The sequence below is a fragment of the Anthonomus grandis genome, chromosome 2, assembly GCF_022605725.1.
Source record: "Anthonomus grandis grandis chromosome 2, icAntGran1.3, whole genome shotgun sequence".
Taxonomy (NCBI): Eukaryota; Metazoa; Arthropoda; class Insecta; order Coleoptera; family Curculionidae; genus Anthonomus; species Anthonomus grandis.
The window spans coordinates 29,807,863-29,835,410 of record NC_065547.1 but is presented as its reverse complement, the minus strand read 5'-3'; the positions used below and the strand labels follow the sequence as shown (position 1 = coordinate 29,835,410).

Genomic DNA, 27,548 nt, shown 5'->3' with positions numbered 1-27,548 from the left:
AGTTGGACTCTTTTTCAATGAAGAAATTAACATTAAAATTTCAAACGACAAATGGACACTTTTAGTATATCAAGATTTACTTCCCTTTAAACAAGCAATTGAGCATAATGATAACATCCTAAACGGTTTATTAGACAGCCTGTCAATCGAAAAATCTAATCGAATGATGGCAGCTTTTGTTGAAATACAAACTCACACTAGTCTTCTTAAGCAAATTTCGAAATACGTAAACGTCAAATATCAAGAATTAATCATCGGTACTAAAGATATTAATTTAAGAGAAAAACGAGGAATATTCGACGGTATCGGAACTGTTTGGAAAGCAATAACTGGAAACTTAGATGCATCAGATGGACAATACTTTAATGACTGTATTGACAAAATCAATAGTAATGAGGCAAATATCGAACGGCTTATGCAACAACAAATTTCAGTTACAACTTCTGTTATAAAGAGTTTCAATTCTACCATACAAAAACTTAAAATCGATGAAGAAACCTTTAATCAGAATATTTGCGAAATAGAAACCTTAATTGCTTCACTTTCAGATGATCTAGCTTTTTATCGTGCATAATTTAAAATCCTAGACTTATGTGAATCGCTAATGGAAAGCTATACATTCATTAAAGACACTATAAATGACGCATTAAATGCAGTCACCTTTGCACGCTTAAAGATATTACATGGCTCTATAATAAAACCATCAGATTTAGAGGATTCACTTGGGGAAATCTCTCACTCTCTACAAAAATACAACTTACCTTTGCCAATTTCAACTTCAACTATTGCTCAATACTTAGATTTAATCGAATTAGATGCTTATCAATCTGATACAAAAATAGTATTTGTTTTAAGAATACCTCTTGTTGAACCCTCAGTATATACCCTGTATCGCCTTTATCCAATCCCGATCTTAGATAATCGAACAGGTCTTTATCACACAATATCAACTACGAATAATTATATTGCGCGTGATTTTGATTCATTGTTTTTCACTACATTTCAAAACTTGGACCATTGTAAAAATATCGACAGGGCAACGAAAATCTGTACTAATGTACTTCCGTACCCCATCGACAGTGATGCGATCTGTGAAGCACAACTCCTTAGGCAACATACAAAACTGCCTAAAACCTGTAGACCTTCCATTTTCTATGCAGAGGGTTACCATGTGCAGCCTATCCGTCAAAACTCATGGCTAGTCACAACATCAAGTCCAGTTCCAATCACCATTAAGTGTCAAAACAAGGGTATAGTCTCAGAAATTCTCACGGACAATACCATAGTAATCCTTGGAACTACCTGTGGTGCGTTTGTTGGAAGTACGAGGATCCAAGCTTCACTTGAACGAGAAACAAATGAGACTTCGTCGAAGCCAAACTCATCTCCAATATTGATTCCATACTCTTGCTGTGATCAATTGCCAGAGAAAACGAAAATGCCGAAACTGAAACCATTACGCATCAGTGAACTAAATGTTGATGACCTGAACATTGCCGAACATAATCTCAATCAGTATTCCGAACAGCTTGACAAACTAATCAATCAACCCTTCATCGAAAAACACATGAATTGGTTCACCATTACAACAATTGTATCCATAGCTCTGCTCATAGTCCTTTACATTACTTGCAAATGCCGAAGACGTCGAACTCCAACCATTGGTATAGTGACGAATAGTTCAAACAATGATGACTTCCCACCATTCCAACCTAAGCCCAGAATACGGACATTTAGAGAGCAGCTTTCGAGGATGGTCCCAAGAAGACGTCCTAGTATCCACCTAGGAGACCAAGAAGAAGCAATGGAACTCAACACCAATAAGAGTTCTGCTTAAAAGTTGCTGTTTAGATTAACACCAACTTTTCTTTTAAAAGGGGAGCTGTTAGATAAGAATATACCATGAAACCCGATACCAAGGCCAACCCACATGTTTACCGTCTCAACCAGATCCGTAGGCGTTTCCGGGAATAAGCAAACGTAGCACCTTTTATGCTTAGCTGTTGTTTGTTTAAAAAGACTGTGGAAAGAACCTTATCTTATTGTTCTCATGATAGTCAGCATTTTCTGTTTGTATAAAAAGCCATTGCTTGTTAGCTCAATAATCATTATTATTAAGTATTTAGTGTAAGATAAACCTATGTCGGTTTTTATTTTTGTAATTTGAAATAAAAGTTTTTTTAAAAAGTTATTTTTGAAATCCACAATCTAACATATATAATATTAATCTTTAAAACGAAGTAGTAAAATGTTTTAAAGATTATCTGTTAAAAGTAACGTCGACTTTTTGTGATCAAAATATTTCTAAGATAAAGTATAATAACGGTGGAGGGAGTTCTGTTTACACCCCTCAACTAAATTATACTCTACAACTAAACAGTGTTGCGGAGAGGATGAATCATGAATAATCGTCAATGATCATGATAAAGTTTTCTCGAAAGATCCTGTGTTGAATGCAGCATATATTATAAATAGAACTCTGTCATACCTGGAAAAGCACAAAACTCCTTATGAACCGTATTTAGGTAAAAAGCCAAACATGATTGGTTTTTGCTTATTGAAGAATGCCAGATCGTTTAAGAAGTGAATTATATCATAAAGGCTTAAAGTGTAGATTTATTAGGTATACTGAACATGGTGTAAACTGTGGCAAGAAGATGAGAATAAAGTTCTATTTAATAGAAAAGTAATATTTGATGAGAGTAATTATAAATAAAAATCCTCAAATATGTTGAATGATTTGTTTGAACTCGAAAATATTTTTGAACAAGAAGATATGCAGGTAGGTGAAGAATAAATCATAGGACAGACTGATAAAGCCAAATGTGAAAAAAAAATTGAAGCCAACAAGAGAAAGACGATTACCTAAAAGATTCGATGCAGGAATTAGTTGCTTGGCGTTACTAAGTGAATACTCAGGTACTCCACAATCTTATACTGAGGCAAAAAAAAACTGAAAATTGAGATATATGGAAAACTGCTGTAGATAGAGAATTAAAAGCTCCAAACGTGAAACAAACATGGAAAATTGTAAATAGGCCAGATGATCAGGAAGTTATTAGCAATAGGTGCGTATTTAAGGTATTTAACCATCTAGTAGTATACCAAGATTCCTAGATAACCTGGAAGACTTACTTGGTTTAACTCTAAACTTTTATCATATTATTATGACAGGCAATTTTAATATTGAATTTTTAAAAGAGCATGCGTATTTAAATAGTCTTAAACAAATTTTCGAATATTTTAATTTATCTCAACGTATATCAGAGCCAACAAGAATAAATATGGCAACTGGAAACGCAAGTCTTATTGACTACATAATAAGCAACGATAGTTTGATTTCTTTGAAGTCACTATCAGCGCCCATCTCAGATACCATATCAGGCCATAATATCATTTTTTCGATTTTTAAATTTGAGAATATAATGGCGAACATATTTCGTTTTGAGATTATAACACAATAAACATCGAACATTTTTATAATGATGGGGAACTTATTCCCTGGCACGAGATGTACCGCATGACTGAAATGAATAAAAAGGTTGACTTTTTTAACAGAAACATTTTAACAATCCTAAATAGCCATGCACCTTTTAAAACTAAAAAAAATCAAGGAAACTCAGGGACCGTGCGCATAAAAAATATTGAAAAACTAAATGTCCAGCGCATTTGCAGTATTATAGAGAACTAAGAAATTAGACAAAACACGCAATCAGAGAAAAAATTACTTTTTTTAATCAACTGTCAGACCAAAAAGGAAAGGATTTTTGGAGAGTTGCAGACAAACTTCATCTAACAAGAAATAAAAATCAAAATTCAATACCAACTAATCTATTAAATCCAACCGAAATTCATAATTTTTTTAATAGTATTAATGCCCTTCCGGATACAGTAAATAGAGAAGCAATAGATTACTATAAAAATAATCTAGCTTGTAATAAAGTGTTAGCATTTCAGCTTCTTGAATATTCTAATTTAACTAAGATAATCTCTTCAATAAAATCCAGTGCAGTGGGAATTGATGGTATCTCAATTAAGGACATTAAAGTTTGTTCTCGATTTTGCTTAAATCCGTTATTACTTATAATTAATTAATGAATGCAAATACTTATAATTAATAATAAAGCAAAAATATAGAAATTTATGCAAAAAAGCAATAATCAAACCTATTGCAAAAAATTCATTACCTAAAGAATGCAAGGATTTAAGACCAATCAGTATATTGCCTGCAGTGTTTAAAGTGTTTGAAAAACATATTTATAACAAGATTTCTAATTTTGTTGAAGTTTAGAAGTTAATTCCCGATTGCCAGTCAGGATTTAGAAATCATTTTAGCATGTTAACATGCTTAGTTAAAATATTAAATGACGTAAGAGGGAATGAAGAGCAAAATCAAGTGAAATGTGTGGCCCTGTTCGACTTAAGTAAAGCTTTCGACACACTTAACCACGAAATGTTGTTGGCTGAACTAAGGTATTTTGGAATCTCTGAATATGGTATTAACATCTTTAAAGAATATCTATATAATGGCGAAAGTCGTGTTATGACAGTCCAACAGTTAGAAAAACAATATTCAGAGTTTAGGCAATCAAATCAAGGCGTACCTCAGGGTTCTATACTATCACCCCTACTTTTTTCACTCTTTACAGCAGTATGCTGACAACTCACAACTGTATATTCCTGTTTCTGTTGAAGATATGAATAATAATTCATTTCAACATAAGTTTCAGTTCGATTTAATGAATCTAGAGAACTACGCAAAAAATCACAACCTCAAATTAAATGCTAAAAAAATTTAAATTCTTTTGATGTGTTCGAATAATAATTGAAGGCAAATTTTTGAAAGTCGTATAAATATTCATATAAATAACACTCGAGTTCCAATTGTCTCAGAGGCAAAAAATGTGGGTATTATATTTGACAATTCTCTCTCTTTTGAACCCCATGTCAAAAACAAAAATTAAAACGGAACTATTTACTTTGTGAAAGCCTTGTTTTATCTTTGTTCGATTCCGGTGATGTCGTATATGGTGGCTCTTTACGTTCAAGTACCAAAAACGCAATTCAAAAAATTCAAAATTCCTGTATGCGATTTGCCTATAATATCCTATATAGAAACCATATAACGCCATATCTTAATGACAAAAATTTATTAAATATGACAAATAGACGAAAGCATCATATGTTTAACATTATTTATCAAATTATAAAGGAAGGCCAGCCGGCAAACTTGCGAGATGAATTTTTGGATTTTGAGCATAAACACATGACGCGAAACAATGATATTTTTGTTGTGCCACGGCATAGAGCCGCATAATTTCAGCGCTCTTTTAAGTTTGTGGGGGTTAAGATGTGGAATAGTATTCCATCCAGCATTAAACAACTATCTTTAAACATATTTTCTAAAAAAATTAAATCACAATTGCTAGTTGAAGAAAGAATATCAGATACAAATTAGGGTAAAAATTAAAAAAAAAATCTAAAAAAAAAAATCATTATTAATTGCCATTAGTTGAAAACTGTCTTTACCCCTTGTCTGTCGACATTTTGCATTTTGCTTTTTTTAGGGTCTTAAATATGATGAAAAAAATGAACCTTCGTCGGTTCTTTTATCCGCTGTCGCTCTCCCGTTCTGGATTAATTTTCTTTATTATTATTATTATTATTATTATTATTATTATTATTATTATTATTATTATTATTATTATTATTATTATTATTATTATTATTATTATTATTATTATTATTATTATTATTATTATTATTATTATTATTATTATTATTATTATTATTATTATTATTATTATTATTATTATTATTATTATTATTATTATTATTATTATTATTATTATTATTATTATTATTATTATTATTATTATTATTATTATAAGTGGCAATACAATCAGTGGCAAAACGGTTTAAACAAAAATATGGTGAGTACCCATAAGTTCATGCCCCAGTTGCAAGACTTTCAACATTAATACTTTTACTATTTATTTGCAAACACTTTAACATGATTTTAGAGCAATATGATGTAAAAAATGCTTTCTTAAATAGTCATCTTAATAATAAAGTTTTTATAAAAATACCAGACTACCAGAGGGTTTAAAAAGTGTAAAAATAAAATTTATTTGGTAAAAAAAGGCAACATATAAACTTAAACAAGCGCCGAAATTTGCTTATTAATTATTGCTTGTATTATTTTGTATCACGTAAGGTGCGTGGTTCGTGCTACTTTATGCTGGTGATATTCTCATAGCGTGTTGTTATAAGACTTTAAATAATCTAATAAAAAAATGACTAAAAACTTTAAACTTAGAAAGTTAAGTGACATTTATAGGTTTTAAGGTATTAGAATAATTAGAGATTTAACTAGACAGATAATACCTTTAGATAAAATTACATATATTGATAATTTAGTCAAAAAGTTTATTATGAACTTTAATTATGATGGGCACTAAACCTGATATATCGCCTATCGGGAAGAATAGTGACACAACTAAAAAATATATATTTTCCAGAAAACGCAAATTTAATTTTCAATTTTTACAAACATGCAAAAAATATAATTTTTGTTCAAAAAAAAACCCTGAACTAACCTTGAAGAATAATTATCTGATATTCTTCCCATTTTTGAAAAAAACGAACTTTTTGAATTGTTTGAAAAAAACGACTTTCGTTACGAGTTGTGTTAGTTTTTCTGAGTAAATTATTTCATTGTTTTTTTTCTTATCTTTATTTAAAGTGTCATTACAATGGGAAAGTTAAATAAAAACCCCAATTTATACTTAGTTTATCGTTTATTACTAACATTAATGTTTACAACGAGTTAAAAAAGAAATATAGATAGTGTTGTGGAATGAGCTTTGCATCGACTAAAGATAAACAGTCTGATTTTTGCTTTTATTAACTACTAACTTTTTTTTGTAAGCTCGATTTAATTTGATGTGTATCCTTAGCATGAGGGACATTTCGATTTTGTTTAATAATAACTTCATTAAGTAAAATTTTCTTGCTCATAGGAATATTTAAATTTAAAAGTAAATGGATTTTCTTTTTCATATTTATTATTTTTATCTTGTTTTGCTGAATATCATTGCCCTCAGTGTCTTTTGTAAAATTACCTATAGCATTACTCAAATTCTTTAAATCAAAAAAGCTCTCATGTGAGAGTTCATTAACGTTATACGGATTGCCACGTTTTTTTAGCTGTTCTTATTAACATAGCATATTGTTGGGGAATGTATATTGGGCCACCTTTTTTAATTTCTTTTTCGATCACAGACTGTACAGTGTCCCCTTCATTCTGTGTATGCCTAACAATTAGGAACTGATGTGTTATACTTTTAATGTTTAGTTTCCATACTGCATATACAAATAAAGCAATTATATACCGATTTTTATTTTTTCCGCAGCAATTATCGGTAGCTGCTAGCTTTTCTAGGAACATGAAAAGACATGACTATTTCTTTTGAGCCCCTCTGACCCTCTCCTTCATGCCAAAAATAACACTCTAAATTATTAGCTTCAAGCTCGGAAATTGTGTAAAATTGTATGCATTTTTTTGACAATTTTGTAAAATTGTATGCATTTATCTCCTAAATTGTACTATAGAGTAGATTCTTTACGCCTATAATGGCTCTCCATTCTAGGAATTGAGTTTATATGCTCACGTACTGAGTTCTTAATAGCATTATCCACTTTTTTGAGGTTGTTGTGTTTTACTCGTTTATCATCGACTGGAATGCCGTTTATTTTTTTATCTAAAATAGTTGCGAATTGGTCATTAATGCCTAAGGTGGTTTTAAGAAACTATTTGCAAACTCTTATTTTGTACTTCATTATAAAGATAAAACGCATTATTACATTGTCTTGGCTTGTTAGGGTCTCGACAATATCGATAGGTTGGTTGAAAAGGTCCATACTTCCAGCAATTATAAATGTGCGCTGTAGTTCAACATTACCTTGTTTCCAATACGTTTTAAAAATTTCCTTGCGTTTGTCATCGGTGAATTTTTCATGGCATTTTAATCTGCACTTCATTTCATACGATGGCAGCAATGCTTTTGCCTTAACCTTTTTTTTATTTCGGTGTCACGTACTCCATTCCCAAATTTTGAAATCTCTTTGCTTTTACTTTATCCCAATCTTCGATCTTACGTAGTCTTTTTTTACCACGGATTTCATTATTACAAATTGCAAGAGGTTTAAAACTTGAGTGTCTCTCTTTTGCTCTAATGAGTCTTCATTTTCTGAACTACTAGATGAAGAACTTGCTTTATACTCCGGGTCAGCATCGGAATCATAATTATCTGAAGTAGACTAAAGGAGTTTCCGGTAATATGGTAGATACAGATGGAAAAGTAGAGTCACCGTAAATTAATTTCTTCCTCATCACCATTAGAAACAATTTGGGATTCCAATAACGCATCAGTATTTAAAAATGTTAAAAGTAAATTATCCTCTCTTCGTGGAGGCACCTCATCATCTTTTACTAAAGATGTAAGATCATCTTTTGTTTCATTTGCAGCTGTGCAATTTTCACCCATTTCTTACCCCGATAGGTCTGAAAAAAAATCTTAGATAATAAATCTCAAATACAGTCATAGTTTAAAATATTACGGTTTTTTTAAACTGTTGCTTAAAATTGACTTACCTTAGACAAGAATACTGGCACAATTATAAATGTGACCGATTTAACGCACAGCGATCGACTCTCTCCATTCGATGGTGGATTAAGACTGAGATATGACGTTGTTCTTTCTCAGATGTATATTAAAATGGGTAGTATTTAATCGAAAATCAGTTTTTATACTTTTTAGCAGATTTAAAAACTGGGTGGAGCAACAAAAATACTTATCGAGCATCTAATCTTTAGCATCTAATAAAGTTAGTATTGTCTAACTGATTTATACTAATCTGGATAGCTATTTAAATAATAAAGCTTCTAAAAACTGTTTGAACTTCATACTTTATAATATGACAAAAGCTAGTGAGCATAAAATAAAACAAAAATAGGCATCAGAAATATACTTTATTGTCTTCTGTTGATAAAACAAAAAGAACAAAAAATGCCATTTTTAAAACAGTATTTGAACCACAAAACAAAAAAGAGTGAACATTAAACAAATTATTAATAAGACTTCAATAAATTAAAAACATCACTGAATTACGAAAGCAGGTTTGGATTTTGATGGACGTCCACGCTTTCTTTTTTGTCCAATATGGATATTTTTTGCCTCTACAGGCGGAACTGTATATTTTAATCTAATTGCTAGGCATAGAAGATGTTTGCACATATACATCTTAAAAAACTGTGGACAATTGCAGCTACCATTTATCCAATCATCTTTTTCTTTGGGAATTGTTACTCTCCAAGTGGAAAAAAAATTCTTTAAATTCATCAAAAGTTTCCCAAAGTTTTTCAGCCTGAACATCCAATACTTGACCTCCTGGTACTATATAGAGATTATTCTTCATGTCAGCATCTAACACCTATATTTTTTTGTCTAATTTTGCCCATTGATATGCTTTTGTCCAATCAAAAAGTTTAATAAGCGGAGTAATTGAAAAGGACTTTGTAGTTTTGCAGGACCATTCATTGACTATCTCCGATGCGATAACCAGAAAACGAGACAAAGGAAATCTTTCGCGTAATGTATTGCTATCTTTTATGGTTCTATTAAACGATTCCAGTGCGTTGTTTGTGGCTGGTGATCCTGGGGCAGCACCTAGGTACCAATTGCGATTTTGAGTTAACCACTCTTCTTTGAAGTATTTAGTAAAATTAGTTTGGGTTTTCCATTTCCTCATAAAAAGCTGTGATGCGCTAGTAAAATGTTCAGAAGAAGTAACGGACTGTAAAGCATCAATGTCTTGTAATATATTCTTTCGGGCGTTTTTGTCTGAGCAAGTTTGTTCAACCCTGGTTTGCATTTTTGTTTTTGCATGTGCCCAACACATTCTCACAATGGGTTCAGGACCAAAGACTTCTGTAAAAGCATTTTGGATGCTCTTTGCGGCATCACAAACTAATACCGACGGTTGTAGAGAATGTCCGTATACAAACAAAACCTGTTCTTTTAAACTATTAAATAACATGGTAAAATCTTCCTGACGCTCGTTTGTCGTAACTCCTAGACATATCGGATGAAATTTTCTATGTTTATCTGTAGTTCCTACAACTGATACCGGGAACCCTTGCCAAATCAACTTGTATGTCGCATCAGCATGGATAATATTTGCATGACGTTCTGCTACCCCCAGTAAATGCAGACAATGCAAAGCGAAAGGACATTGGTTCATCCTCGAATATATAATAAGAAAGTACAAACACTTGGTGTATGTCCTCGGGAACTGCTGTATGATTTAATATCCATCGCTCCAGTTCTCCTAGACTTATAGTTGAGGAACCGTATTTAACACGTCTACGACTTGATAGATAATTGTTCAATTATTTCATTGATGGTAATTTTACTCCCTCCATCTTACTAAGACTTTATTAAAATAGCTTTAGGCTTCAAATGTAAATCAAATAGTTTGTTTATTTCTGTCTTAACTTCCTGACTTATTCCGTAATCAGAACGAATTCTAATCGAGTCGTGGTTATGGGCAGCCTCTACACGATAGAGCAAAACAGCATTTGATGTAGCTTCAAACAGTAAATAAATTTGTGCCGCACACTGAGGGCCACGACGTTTTACTTTGTTACAGCGATAAAACCTTTTCTTTCCTTCTTCAGTCATATGTGTTATTAAAATAGTCCAAGTATTTTCTGCACGAACAACTTCCTCCGCTTCTTTAACACATGCAAATTTTCTTACAAAGAGCCACTGCTTACTCTCGCCACGTTTTTTTTTTGTTTCTAATTCTTCAGTCTCCGAATCACTGTCAGAACGATATGAAGGAATTTCTATTTCATTCTCCATTTGACTATTGTGATCAGAACTATTCCCGGGTAAAACAGTATCGAGTTCCATGATTATTTAATGTTTAAAACGAATAAAACGGTGCATAAAACAACAGTTTATACTACTGAAATATTATATACACTATAACCAATAAACGTATATGGGAATCCCAAACGCAGTTAACTGTCGCTCCAGTATAAACGCACGTTGCCGGATTTTTTTGTAATTCATTAACGAAAGCTGTTGCCGAAAGCAAAATAAAAACTTTTAAGAAAAAAAATATTGATGATTATATAATATTTTAGTTGAAATGAATTTGAAAATTAGATGCTCATTTAGAGTTTTTAACGTTTATTTGGTATTTTGGTAAACTGGTTTTGAAAATTAGAAGCTCATTTAGATTTTTTGTAAGCTTTGTGTATTTTTTGGTGGCTGCTTTTGTTGGCAGATTAAAAATATAATGATGCCTTAAGTTTGTTCACCGATAAATTTATTTGATATACAGAAATATAAAAGTTGCCATGTTAGTTAAAATAGTTACCGCATTTTGTTGTACATCCATAATATTTGATGCTCATTTAAAAAATTCCCTATTAAAATCGGCAACGGCGTAGTGTCACTTTATGCGCTCTGGTGGATTTTTTTAGACTAATATTTGTGACGTTAGTGCATAAATCATGAAACCGTAAAATCTAGAGTTGTGTCACATTCTTTCCGATAGGCGATATATTCTAGTGTAGGATATTTTAGTAGATTTCAGGACTGTGCTTCTGATGAGTACTTATGAAAACATTTTTTAAGAGTTTGCAAGTATCTCAAGACTACTCGTAATAAGTTGGGGTTTTGTTGTCTCTGTTTATAATGTAAAAATGTTTTAAAAGCTATGCAGATTCAGATTTTTCCAATGATTCAGTAGACAGAAAGTCTGTTAGTGGATATTGCTTCAAGCCTTTTAATAATTTAATATCTTGGACCTTAAAAAGCCGAGGTTTAGTGACTTTATCCAGCACTTTGCAGCTATTTGGGTCGCGAGATTTACTTTATTTAAAAAATTTGTTGCACGATTTAGACATTGATTTAGAATTACCCATTACTTTGTTTGAAAATAATCAAAGCACTATAAAGTTGCTTCAGAATGTTGAAAATAATAGATGATGTAAACATATTGACGTTAAAATGCAGTTTGTTTTAGATTTTATTAATAAGGGTGTTATTAAAATTGTGTTTATTTCTATAACCGAACAGTTGGTTGAAGTATTTACAAAGACATAAGGAAAGTTTATTCAGTTTTTAGAAATGCTAAATCTTGGAACTCAGATATTGTTTTCAGTTTTAGGTAAAGATTCGTTAAGTTAATATGTTTATATTATATAAGAGATTTTCTTTTTTTGTGTAGTAAGACTAGTACGTTTAAGGGAGGCTGTTAATATGAACAGATAAATTTGGCAAACCTGCCTTCATATGTTTTACTTCCATAAGTTGTACTACGTCGAAGTTAAGTGTCACGTGTCTTTGTCTTTTTAATATATCAGCTGTCAGTGTGGCAGTAGTTTTTTTGGTCTTTCCTTATTTAATTACGTCCGTTAAGTTTTAGTGCTCTTTATGTAAATTTGAAAAAAAGTTTTCAAATTTACATAAATATTCTATGCGATATATGGTCTCCCTTTTTAATGCCATATATTAACCTACAACAAGAGTTTTGCATTTTCTGAATTCTTTGTTGTTCAAATAACCGCAAACAAGGCGTATATATAAAATCGCAGTAAGCATAATGACTAAGAACAAGAGACTCACAGAGTAGCATTTTTAATTTAAAATTAAGTGAGTGTCTCTGAATAAAAATTAATTTTAGAGCTCAAAGAACCTTTTTGTTTAACTGTTTGACATGTTCGTTAAAACGAAGAGCTTCGTCCATATGTAAACCTAAATTTCTTGCGGAAGCTACGAAAGGAAGTATGACCTCTCCTAGGTTAATATCAACATTATTTTTGACAATCATTTTATTTTTTTTTACTTGCAAAACATAGAGATTTGCAAACATATTAGACAGATACCTAATGGTTTCTAAGTCGTGATTAATACGCTGTGCCAACAACTTTGCATCAGCAAAGTTGTTGGCATCAAAGTTATATACCAGTTGCGTATCGTCAGCAAAGGCGGTAGCTGTACAGTAATTAGTAGAACGAAGAATATCAGCGGTGTATATTATAAAAAGCAAAGGAGATAAAATAGAGCCTTGAGGAACACCGGAATGAATACTTAGGGTCTAAGGAGAAATTCCATTGTATGTTATTTTCTGAAATCTATTATTAAGAAAAGATGAGATAATATTTAAAGAAGCACCTGAGCAACCAATAATAATGCAGTTTGGAACACAAGAGTGCATGGTCCAGGGTATCAAAAGCCCTAGGATAATCTAATAATATTAAGAGACTGTCCAGGCCTTTACCGTTAGACTCCAAAATATTATCAGTTACAGAAACAAGCGCTATTGCTGTATTTGACCCTTTTAAAAAGCCACATTGGTTTTCAGGTATCATGTGACTATCGATTACAAAACTATATAATTGGTTTTAATAATAAAATCTTTTCATAAATTTTAGATAGTACTGGCAAGAAGCTAATTATACGCAGACCGGACAAAGTTGGATTAGCAATTTTAGCTAGAGGTTTAACAATAGCGGTCTTCCAAGAAAAAGGAAAATATTGCCTTTTGATACAATAATTAATAATGTGTAATATATACACTACCGCTCAAAAGTATTTGCCCACATATGACTGTTTTAAAATTATAACTAAAAATAATAAACCCATCAGTTATTCTTATGAAACGGTTTATTTATAACAAAATGAATATAAACAATACATTTTTCAATTAATAAAATTTAAGAAAATCAAATTTTGGATTCATCTACATATCCTCCTCGATTTTTAATAACAGCTTCACAGAGTTTCGGTAGTCTTCTAATTAATTTGTCCAAAGTTTCCTGAGGTATCTTGTGCTACTCTTCTTAGATGATCCTCTACAAGTCTTCTTTTGATGTGGAACATGATTTTCGCACTTGTCTATCCAGTTCATCCCACTGTAATTCGATAGGATTGAGGTCCGGGGATTGTGGAGGCCATAGCATAACTTTCAGAAGATGTTGCCTTTGTAATTGACCTAAATATTGCTTGCACAATTTCGACGTGTGCTTGGGGTCATTGTCTTGTTGAAAGATGAAGTTTTACCCAATTATTCGAGTACCAGAAGGAAGTACATTGTCACTTAAAATTGTTTTATAACCCTCTTTTCGAAGAATTCGCTCTATTCTAATTAAATCGCCCACTGCAGATCCTCCGAAACAACCCCTCACCATCACCGAACCACCACCGTGTTTAACTGAGGCCACCGTACAGTTCTCAGCGACCCTTTCATTGGCATACCGGCGAACAAAAACTCGCCTCTTCGTTCCAAAATCCTCGAATTTCGACTCGTCACTCCAGAGAACTTTCTTCCAGTCATCAATGGTCCATTCTTTGTGTGATTGGGCCCACTCAAGTCTTTTCTTCTTAATAACATCTTTCAGTAGCGGTTTTGATACAGCTAAACGTCCTTTAAGACCAGCATTATTAAGTCGCTCTTTTACTGTCGAAACACTGACCGATTTTTACGCTCCTTGTTGATTTTTGCTGTGATTTCAGGGGCGGTAAGGCGTCTATTGCGCCTTACCGCCGTTTGCTTGTAATTATAATATTTAAATTCTCCTTTGAACTTCTTGCCTTTGGCCTTCCCGATCGAGGTTTGTTGCTAATAGTCCCTTCTCTGGTGAATTTCCTAACATTATAATCGACAGTCCGCCTTAGAATTCCCAAATCCGTCGAAATTTGACGGTTAGTCTTTCCAGCCTTATGAAGTCCAATGATAATACCTTTTGTTTTTACCGATAACTCCTTTGTTTTAGCCATTTTAAAGAATGTTGAAAAACCAGCAAAGAAACAGTGACAATCGTCAATAAGCAAGCGAAATTATTTACCAATGTTACACAAAATCAATTCTTGAAGACTAAACACCTTTAAATGTTTCAAACTTCATCGCAAATGAGCTGTAAACAGATTAGTTTTTTAGAAGAAGTGCATATTTTCACTACATTGTTTGTTATTTGCAAGACTATTTTTAAATACTCAGTGTTTTTCAACGAACTATAGTTGATAGGTATGCTGTTTAAGCATATATGCAATTTACAAAAGAGATACAATCTAAATATAGGTATAAAGATAAGAATTTTGTATCTAATTTAAAATATTAAAATGAATATATGGTGGGCAAATACTTTTGAGCGGTAGTGTAAGTGTCGACTAAGGGGCTGCATGGTTTTAACATAGAACCAGAAATATTATCGGTTCCTCGCGAATTGGTTTTTATTGCATAAATAGCATTATGAATTTCCTCAATAGTAGGAAGTGAAAAATTTAAAGAAAAATTTTCGTTTAATTTATTACTGTTATAAAAGTCGAAGTTTTTCTTTTCCTTTTGTAGTAATATTTTGTAAGAACGATCCTAAAAATTATTAATGGAATCAGGGTTAGATAAATGTGGTGGTAAATTATAATTTTTGTTGGTCTTAGCATTCATATTAGAAAGAGTCTTCCACATTTTGGCTGGATTGTTTTGCAAACATAGATATTCAATATACTTTTTTTTTGATTCTCTGACCACCCTAAGTAAGTATTTTCGGCACTATTGATATCTTATACGATCATCGTTTGAGCGACTTTGTTTAAATTTGCGCAACGTTGCGCAAACGCTGCGTTGCGTGGTCTTTGTGCTGCAGCTACCTCATTATTCAGCCAGGGGGCTGGTTGTTTTGAAACTCGAATATTTCTTAGTAGAGCATGAATATCAAAAATATTTAAAAGAGTTTTATTAAATATTTCAATTTTTTTGTCAATATTATTACTTTAAAGAATTTTAAACCAGTTTTGGCTGAATGCAAGTCATGCTGAAAGACTTCATAGTTAACTCGGTTAATAAGGGTGCTAGTATGTTTAGTTATTCTTGTTGGTTCGTTCAATATTTGGGTTAAAGGAATATGATTCAAAGCATTCATTTAAAGGGTTATTAAGGTTAAAGAAGTTTATGTTTAAGTCGCCCATGATAATGACGTGATTAAAGCTAGGACAGATATAAGATAAAATGGAATCAAAATCGGTAATTAGACTATTTATATTAATATTCGGAGCTTTATTAAAAGTACCTACAGCTAGTGAAGATCTACCTATTATTAATTGCAGAAATAGATGTTTAAGTAATGGGTTAATTTGAAAATTAAGTTCTAAGACTTTTGTAGATATAGAGTGTTTTATATAGGCACACACACCACCCCCTCGAGAAAGTTTTCGATCTATTGTAAACAGTTTTCAATAATATACTAAGATTGTTATCTTTCATATTCGTTATTGTTTATTAATATTTTAAGGTCGTTAAAACTAGGTACCAATGATCTTATGTTAAGGCGAGCACATTTCATTATTAAAATAGCTTTTTATTTTTTACTAATAAAGGCAGAAAACAATATACATGATGAGTAAATAAATATTCCGCAGCTTTACACGCCCACAAACTTTTAACTATATTTTTTTTTTAATTCGACATCTGTAACGGATTTCAGATTTAAGAAAAAATATAACAATCATATTTTAAAGTAACCATTTATATATTATTTAACTATTCAGAATACACCAGCAATACAATGCACAATTCAAAGACTTAATGGGACATAGTGAAAGATGAATTACCATCCAAATTTGATAAAAAGCTAAAATAACTTTTAAAAACTGGACTCGAATAGTAAAAACCTGTCTAATGTCTGCTCAGTGCTGGGATATTCATTTGAAATTATTACTTGGAGCCAACTGCCAACGCGATATTTTTAACCTCCAAAGGAAACTTAGGACATTGCTTACTAAGCAAACAAATCACCACGCATGCTTGTGATATGAAAGTGGAAGCACCTTGTAGACTCAGGATAACAACTATAGGCCAACAAGAAATATTAATCTGAAAAATTCTTTTTACAGAAAATCTGCTGAATTACCTCTACGCCATATCTCAAGTTGATAAATTCACGCTTTACTCAGGTTAAAGGAAAATGACATTCATACATCATCAAACAACAGCTGAAAAAACATAGTTGGAAACAAAAGCTCCTACACTGAAGGCATATAAACGAGAACATGCAAGAACATGTTGACAAAGCCGTCTCAAACTATTGGCTGGTCTCTGGTCAAATGTTTCACTATTAGCTGTGCAAGATTAAGTAATTTCTACTTATACAGGGTATTCATTTGAAAACTTTCCACCACGGATTTACCGAAAACCACTGTTCAAAAAAAAAAACGCCGAAATACGTCAAAAGGCTTGTCAAGGGGGACAACTTTCTAACCAAAAATTACTTCACCCCCTTTCACCCCTTGCCCCCTCAGGGTCATCCCCTTAAAAATTTTAAATGGCAAGGGATATCGAGTAATAGCTTGTTTAAAAGGTCTTTCGATGTCTTTTATTTTAACGTTTGATTTTTTTTAATCGGTCGATTCGTTTTCGAGAAAATTAGAAAAATCTTTGTTTATCTTAATTTGTTCAGATAGAAAACAAAAACATGAAAATATCAGTTTTTATTTCAATAAGTGTTCAAAATGTTGCCCGTTAGGGTTTGCCAAATTTACAATTCCTTTATAATTTAAAACGGAAATTACCAACATAAACAGCAATTCCGAAGATTAGACGTGGAAAAACTAAATAACCAGAATTTTTTTCCGCATTCTTTTCATCAACACAGATATCTTGGGCGAACTGTATTTATTGTTATACCTGCTTAGTTATTTATAGTTGCTAAGGAAAATAAAGAATTTATTTTGCCATCAGTTATATTTGTGACAGTCTTGGAGTAGTGACAATTTATTTGTTGAATTGAAGATTTTACTTCCAAAATGGTTAACATACTAGCCGAAAGAGTGGAAATTATTCTAATTTATGGTGCCCAAAATCAATGTGCTCGGCAAACTGCCGTCACGTTTAACGCCAGACATCCGGAGAAGATAACTTCGCATAGGTATGTTTTGGACCTTGTTACTAAGTTTACTGAAACTGGATCTGTTGCAAATCAAAAACGTGATCTGGTTTTGAAGGTGGTAGACAATGGTACAGTGAAAACATCTTGTCGGACTTGCATTGTCTTATTTATTTAAAGTAACACGACGTTTCGGTTGGTAAGTATCTCCAACCGTTATCAAGTGTAAACTGACTTTTTTAAATAAATAAGATAATGCAAGTCCGATAAGATGTTTTCAAAAACGTGATCATCAGCGAATTTTGGATGAAGCCGCTCAAGTTGAAGTTTTGGGTCATTTTGGAATAAATCCTAATACTTCATTACGTAAAATTGTTGCTGCCACTCTATTTCATTAGCTGGAAAATTATACACCAGGAGGTAGCCTTAAAGTTAAGTGTTTTGCAGGGTAAGAAATCTCCATAGAATAGTTATCCCCCAAAAACTATTTTAAAAAACCTAACGAGAAACTTTACTGGGATCACATCATATTGACCAATGAACAGTTACGAATAATAGTTTGACATAGTTTTAGTGAATATAAAGGATAAGAACACCAGGTTGCTAGACGTAGCTATTCCAAACACAAACAATTTGCTTCAAAAATATGCAGAGAAAAGTTCTAAATACCGCGACTTAGATTCTAAATACCGAAGTTCATCTACAGCGATAATGGCGAGAGTTAAAACTGCACCAATCATAATCTTAATCACAGAAATTGTACCAAAAAAATTAATGAGTAACAATAAGGAACTAGAACAAAAAGGTTTTTTATTTACATTTACTACATTTTGATCTACATTTACGAACTTGTGATTCTGAAGATGCAATTTTGTATAAGGCATAGCTGAATGGCATCTACATTGACTGTGCTAAAGCATGACAAGGTCGACCATTCTGATACAGAAACTAGATGATTTGGGTTTCTCGGGTAAATTACTGCTATTAATATCTTTCCTGTCAGACAGAAGCCAAAGGGTTAAATTCGGGAGTGCCTTTAGATAGTCATTCAAACCATCTCGTTTTCTTAATTTTTAACAAAGATTTTGCTGAGAATATATCGAATTATATCGAAAGTATCGAAAAGCTTCCTATTTGCTGATGACTTTTTAAACTGTTTCGGTCTGTTAGCGGTAAGGGTGATGCTGCTGCCTTTCAGGAAGACATGGTCCTGGATTGATTTAGAACGGTTTATTTTCTTAATCCATATTACAATAGAAAATTACAGCATATTAATTATCTTTGTTGACAAGTAGAACTACTTCTCGATTATATACACCTTCTTATTATAGTTACCCTACGCTAAGCCTACGCATAATGCGGGTGAGAAAGCCCTTAGACTAGAACATAGATTGAGAATGCTTTATAAAGAAAATAGTCCAATCTTAAGCTCAGCATGTCAACAAAAGGACACAACGAGAAAGCGAAACGAGAACCCACATAACCCCCTCCCCCCCTAAAATGTCGGTTATCCCTACAAAACAAACATAATACATTACCGAAATAGTAAATTACTTACTTTTTACTTAATCAGATACTTTCCTTTATTAAAGGTCTAGATAGAAAATAGTATAAAATTAAAGACAAAAACAAAAGATTAGATTGACATACGATTAAATGTATAACAAATAAGTGTTGTGTGATATCTTTTTCTCAAAAAGTCAGACGAGACTTATTATGTGTGTAAAATCTTTATATGCAAAAAGGATCCATTGACAAGCTGTTCTCGGGCATTCAGGACTCACCTCATCCGTTGCCTAGACCCGAAGGTACGGCAAGGTTGGAGTAAGCGGAAAGGCACAACTGACGACATTTCGGGACACACACATATATTTCACAGTTTACAATTATTATTTAATTAAATAGAAATTATTAAAAAAAAAAAGATTTAGTGCATACATGGGTAAAAAATTAGTTGTTACTATTTTTGTGTTTTAAAACTCAGCTAAACATAACATTAAAAATACTACATTATATTAAATAAATATTCCTATAGCCCTAAAATAGACATAAAGTTCCAGATGAATTAATGCCATAGATGTCATTGTTTTTGTTTCTATTTTTAAAAAATTCAATAGTTCAAAAGTGTTCGAGAGAAAATATTTAATTCTTTAAGGGCATGAGTTTTTAGATGACAACGAAAAATTGTTTTCTACAATGCATAATTAAGCAGCTGACTTGACGGCAGCAGCAACATAATTTGAAAAAAGTTTTTTAATGTTAGAATTTTAAACAGTAGTCTTTTATACAGATAATTATTTCATAATGATTTAAGCAAGTGGGGTCATCTATAGTAAGGCAACATTTTTTGAATTTTTGATATGTATAACTTTTGTTGCACTTGGATTGTTAAAGCCATTACTATTGCTTGATCCTTGATTGCATACCAATGTAACTACGTAGAATAAAAAATAACTTCTGCAATTTTTTTTATATATTTTATTATTTTTGATACATTTTTACTCTTAACTAGTCCGTTAGACTAAAAGTAAAAGTTTACATTTACAACGAGTAAAATTACATTAACAACAATTTGGACCATTTTCCAAGGAACCGCATCGAACGTCTGTGGGAAATCTATCATTAGGAAATGTCTTATATCTAAATCTACAAGCAGATCAAATACAAAATCAAATATAAATTAAAACTGTATTGTTTCTCCAGATAGTTTTCACATTTTTATAATTCATGATTTTTCGATTTTTCTAGTCGATTTGATTGTTTCGCCTTCTTTGAATGCTTGCTTTTTAAAGAGATATATTTTAATGAGGTAAGGAACATTATAGAAATCATTGGACTCAATATAGCCTTAATAAAATCGGTTAAAACCAAATTGTCTATCCACTAATAAAGCCTATTAATACTCGTATTATAAATTCTTGTTTTCCATATTAAATCGAAATTGGAAATCGAATTGAAATTGGAAATTTCCTACAGTTTCCCATGCAAGTGCTCGTACATACCAATATTGTACAAGACGATTTTACATGGTCATGGTTCACCAAAAGTCGGTCAAATATTTGACTATAGTACTGTAAAATCAATCAAGACGCATTACGTGTATCCTCTGATACAACAGGGCTCATTGGGGTGTTTCCTTTGTTTCACATCCTGTAACCCGTCACTACTACTACTACTAAGGGTAAGTCGAGTACTTTGATTCTCTGAATTGCATATTTTACATTATTACGAGTATACATAATTTTATGTTACGTAATCACTAAGGGTGCGTTTTTCTATTAGAAATAGTCCCTTGATTTCATGGTATTGGAGCAGCGTTAGCTATTTGTTACATTCTGACCTTGGTAACTTTTTTTAAATTTTTTTATATTTTTAATTAATTAATTGAGTTATAACCTAACCAGGTCTGAAACATTTGGTATATTGTTTTTTCAAAGAGTTTTGAGTTCTTCAAATGCAGTTCTGCCCATCACTTACCATTCATGCCAATTTGTGTCGCAATGGAAATTTCGTTTATTAAAAATCTCATTTTTTGTAAACTTTGCTTGATCCATCCAACAGGTAACATTTTCTTGAGACTTCGGTCGAAAAATAAATTCACAGAATTCTACTCTTTATAGAAAGTCAGTTTTTTTAAGACGCTGAAAGATGGATAAGACGTATGGATAAGTCTCGTGTTTTCATAAAATTTTTATTATTGGTGACTGAGAACTTGCCGATTCTAGTTTTACTTCCTGGTATCTAGGTATGGCGCAAAATATCCCAAAATTGCTATTTTAATATTTTCATTGTTGACTACTGGTTTATTTTTCTGCTCTCTTACTTGTACTATAGCAAAATTGTTGAAGGTCTCTAACGATTTTTATTGATCTTCTCTACGACTTAAAAATCCTATCAACATAATATGATAGTTCCCATGTCAAAACAGCTGTTACAGTCTGGATGATGAAAGAGACCAATACGGGGATCTTAATACCTTTCTTGAGACATAATTTCATAGACCTTTAAGCACAAATATGCTGCTAATTGGGCTAGCTGCCAACTTGAGCCTGATATAACAAAGTTTTTTTTCTGTATTGATATTATTTAAATGCCTAACCAAATACTAGGCTGCTTGTTTTGTTTTCGCTTCGGTGAAGACTATTTGCAGCAAACCAAAGCTTGGCTTTCTTGCGGGCTCTCAGAGGCAGCCACAGCTTCTACTGCAGAACATGCAGAGGCTGAGATGGTAGTATCCTCGGCAAGAAGTATATTTTATATACCAGGTTCAATAATGAATCATTCACAAAAAAAGGATCCGAGCCCAGATCCAGGCAGCTAATTTATTTAGTAAGATATTATGAGAGATGCAATCAAAAACCTTGCTAAGGTCATAGGACAGTGAGGCACAAATAGACCTTCATACATTCAGCACAATAGACGTACTTTGATCAGTTGAGACCAGTAGAAATTTTCCTAAATTTTGATCAGTAGAAAGAATACAATTCAAGTCGAAATAACCATTGAAGATTGTTGAGCAGTTGCTCCGACAACGCTACTCACCGCGTTATATTTCTTACAAGCTTTGAGTCTACGGTTTTTGGGGTATCATGCTTCACAGAACCATGATGTGATAAGAGCTCCATTCGAATGTATAGGAAACTATGTATATATAAAGGAACTAGGTATATGTAACTATGTATATGTAAAGGACCCATAAGAAAAAATTTCTGATTGTCACGTGAGTATAAAACTCAATATTTTAAAACTTTATTAAAAATCAATAATTATTTCCTAATTCAACTCCAGATACCAAATAGCAATCAAATCGGACCCATAGGAAAAAAGTTTTGGTTGTCACGTGACCCTAAAACTCAATATTTTAAAAAAATTCAAAAAATTAATAATTATACCCTAAACCAAACCTAAATACCAAATTTCATTCAATGCGGGCAAATACCAAAAAAGTTTCAAAAAAAAAAATTACCACATAAAATAATAATACCCATTAAATCCCGATTAGATTTTTTTTTTATCATTAGGACCCACTGTGTTGTAATTTTTGTCTAGCAAAATGCATTGTATAGACACTGTGTCGCATGAATATTATAAAAATAGACGGAAAATGCTAAAACATCAAAACGTTGCAAATTATCACGGCTAAAAGAACCCGATTTGGTAAAAGATATGCACATATTCGGATTCTTCAGAGTCTCTTGAATAATTCCGTATCAATTTCAGGAAGTTCTGAGCTATTTTAAGCATTTTATCAATGAACTTAGGAAGCAAGTCCGAGCCGATTCATCCACGTTGACGCCATGTTGTCAAAACCGCCGTAAAAGTCGGCATTAAAATCGCGCGTAGACGTCAAAATCGACCATTTTCAGACGATGATTTCGGGTATAAAAAAAGGTTTTTACCTTATGATTTGTACATAGAAAAATAGTATAAAGCCTTAGGAACAGTTTAACATCAATTCTGGACCGATTCTAATCGGTTTTAGTAGTTCAATTTCGATTATAAAACGGGTCTTATTTTAGGTGGAAACGGGCGAAAATCGCCGTTTTCGTTGCCAGGAGCCACCGGCCATAGGTGGCTCGAAAGTAGCTCTTGTGTGAATAGATTTTTAGCGATTTTTGGCGCTTAGGACTTTTTTGAAAAAAAATTACTTTTAGGGTACTTCTAAAAATAGCAAACAAATTAAATTTTAGGATGTTATAGTAAAATGAATGGCGCATCTGCTCGATTAGTTTTGGTTTTTCTATCACATACCGAGTGCGCACAATTAATTTCCAAAGTCAAAAAATGTAAAAAAATTCATAACTCAAAAACGGTTTTACTTAGAAGTACGGTTGGAATTGCAAAACATTCTGCTTATCACGCGCTACAAACCGCCCATAAGCCATTTGGCTCTAAGTGGCGCCACTAAAAAGTTATTAAGGCTGGAAAAAAAAAAGTGTGAAAAAGGGTATTTTCAACTGAGCACTGCTTACCCTGTATAAATGATAGCGTTAAACTTAATACTTTGTTTTATTCGGAAAGAGTGTAGGTTTAATTAATCCACATGAAATTTTTTAAATTTTGCACCATAAAAATTTTACACAGAAAAAAACTAAAAAAAGTAAATTTTTTAGGGTTTTATTGATTTTTCGCCCAAAAAAAAACATTTTTTTTAAAAGAGTCTTTAATAAAAATTGTAGTTCTCGATGAGGCGCACCTATCTTCTGTGAGTCATTATTTCCGAAAAAATACCGTTAAACCGTCAGAGGGGCTGGAATATCACACATGTCTAAAACTTTGAGCGTTAAAAAAAATACTTCCCGTATACTGATAATAACCAAAAACTATACAGATAAGGTCCTCATTAACTCTAATCGATCTGTTAAATTTCATAATATTCAAGAAACCGTTGCGACCTCTATCGAATTCCCTTGACCAGAATCGAAGAAAAAATTTTATTTGACTCTGAAGACCTCCTAGTTCTTAATAAAAAAACAAATGAAAATTTGTAAATAATCAAATTAAAGCATCATATTTCTAAATTATAAAAAGGTAAACATAGTTTCTCTAATCCAAATACAACCAAAGTTATTAAAACTTTTGTCCGACCGGTCCGAATTTTTGTACGAAAACTCCACTGCGGGAGAGCCCCATAATAAGAGCTACGCTTAGCCTTATTATTAGAGCTACGCTCTTATAATAAGGTTAAAATAAATGAGGTTAGCTCATAAGTCTCATAAGTCTCAATAAGTCAGCTCTTTCCAGATTCATACCCTTTCTAAAGCCAAATTAACATTTTCCAAAAACCTTCGGCAAAATTGGTAATAAGTATATTGGGTCTATAATTCTTGGGTAGATCAATATTACCCTTTTTTAAGATATGAATTACTAAAGTTTCTTTAAGAATGTTGGGAAAAATTGAATTATTGATACAAACATTTATTAGCTTCGTTAGTGGAGAGACAATTTTTTTAACCAAGATGTCCAAAGATGTCTTTACTATTCTGTTTTTTAAGATTGTCAATGACATTCCTTACCTTATTAAAAGATATCTCTCTAGAAAGTCAAACTTTCAAAAAAAGCAAAACAATAAACATCAGATCGACTGGGCTTATGTTAATAGGTGGAATCAATCCTACCAAATCATGAGCTATATCCACGAAAGAAATTGTTAAAACTATCTGGAGAAATAACGCAAATTTCATTTATATTTGGTTTAGTGTTTGGTCCGTTTTGATTTATAGTGAAACTTAGATATAAGACATAATTCGAGTACAGACGATTTATGCGGTTCGTTGGAAAATTGTCAAAGTTGTTGTAAAATGTAATTTTACCTCAAGGGGACCAGTCAAAGACAAAATTTAACTAGTAAAATTTATTAAAATATTAAAATATGTTATAAAACCATTGCAGAAGTTAGGTAACTCTTATTTCAATTACATTGATATGCAACTAAGGACCGAGTAATAGAAATGCCTTTAAGAGTCTGCGTGCAAGAAAACCAAATTCTGTTATAGAGTTTCCTACTGTTTGTTCTGTATGTACTGTTTCTATCGTTTCCCACTTGCTCAAATTATTACGAAATAATTTATAAATCAAAATTTTACATTTAAAATTAATGATGAATTAATTTCTTGTACATTGCGGTGCTTTTTTCAAATTCTGTTGCTGGTGCCCAAGTCAGTTGCTTAATTATTCATTGTAAAAAGCAATTATCCATTGTCAGCTAAAAACTTAACACACAAATAATATAAAATTTGGCCTCGAATATTTTAGAAATTAGTAACGTGTAGAGAGTGGTACACTAAAGGTTATGTATAAAAAAGAAACTTTAGATGGTACACACGTCTTTTTAGCGCTGTGTGCATTAAAGCTATACCTAAGCGGTACTGAACAAAACATCAAGAAAGCTATATGTATATCTACGGTTGCTAAAGGAAACATAAACTAATGTCAGTGAATTTTTATTCCTCAAACGAATCAAGTAAGTCTGGGAATTTTTACAGATGTTTTTAAAATGACATTTAGGTATCTATTGTTTTGACTCTGCAAAGAGGTTCTATGTTTCAATTATAAAAATGACGTTATTTACAAATGACTATACAGATATCGGATTTGTGTACGGATCTTGTAATGGTAACGGAAGGGCTGGTGCAGAAGAATTCAGAAAACGATTTCTGGATCGAAGAATTCCAAATTACGAAACGTTTGCCGCAACTTTTAATACATTGCGTGAGAATGAAAGAGTGCGTGCTAATAACGTGGTTCGAGAAGCGATTATTCTAAACCTTGTAAGCGAAGATCCCACCAGTAGCACTAGGCGAAGGCACTTTGCTAGGTGGATAACAAATCACTGAAGAAGTATTTTTAGAACACTATTTACTGATGAAGCCCAATCCACAAGAGACAGTGTTTTCATTTCAAGAAACTATCGTGTATGTGTAAATGAAAACCCACACTTGGTACGATTGGCTAATTCTCAACGAAAGCCTTCAGTAAATGTTTAGTGTGATCTTAAAGTGATCGTTGAATTGGACGACATTTTTCCCCGAACGACTAACGAAGGTTGACTTATATTTTACCGGACTTGTTAAAAGAATTACATTTAAAAGATATATACGTCGAATACAATCGGGTACCCATGCATTTTGGAATTGATGTTCGAAATTATCTTGATCAACAATTTGCTAATCGGTGGACTGGACGTAGATGTCCACATCCTTGGCCAGCTAGGTCGCCAGACTTTAATCCAGCCGACTACATTTTATAGTGTCATCAAAAACAAAAAGTCTACAATGTTCCAATTGACACTAGGGATCTAATAGTAAATCGAATAAATTTTTATTGTAAAGAGATTAAAGAAAATCCTCAAATTATTCGCCGCTCGATTGCAAACGCATTTTAACACGGTGACATCCATCTCGTCTTTGCCACTTTTTAAAACATTAAGTACCGCTTTCATTGACGTATCTTGTTATGAAGTAGCTCCATTTGTAGTTTTGTCCTTATCTAAGTTTTGAATTGGTTTGTGCAACTAAAAACAAACATCAGTTAGAAGAGACAGCGTTTTAAATTTATATAGTATTAGATATAGATTTGATTTGTTTTAAAGCCCAAGCACATCGCTAAGAAGACGTGTGTACCTAAAGTTGCTTTTGTACATAACCTTTGATTTGCCGCTCAACATAGTGACATATTCTTCTTAGAAATATATGTGGCTTTTAGGAAAAAAGGCAAAAAAAACTCAATTCCGATATACAGGGTATCTCACAATTAAAGAGCCCCGTTTGTGAATTGGTTGAATCCGACCTTGGAACTTTATAAACGTTAAATAATGTAGATGACCTAAAGAAACATTATGTGTTCATCATCAGGTGAACATGTTTTTACCAAAATACAAAAATCACCCTGTATGTTGGTAATAAAGCCCAATTAGTTGGTCGCGAATCACCATGTATATTAGATATACCATTGTTGCAGAATATTCGCCAACCTTCGCGAGGTGTGACACCTGCTTGTTCCAACCTTATCGCACATTGATGTAAGGAATCTGTCAATACATCCTATTTGCATGTAAATATTTTCAGACAGATAATAATCCACGATTGTT

General features: G+C 32.3%; 1 protein-coding gene across 2 annotated transcripts in view; it reads left to right on the top strand.

The window, feature by feature from the left end:
• The window catches only part of LOC126733592 (G-protein coupled receptor dmsr-1-like), a 265,160-nt gene that overhangs the window by 27,669 nt on the left and 209,943 nt on the right, over positions 1 to 27,548 (top strand). The window lies entirely within an intron of this gene.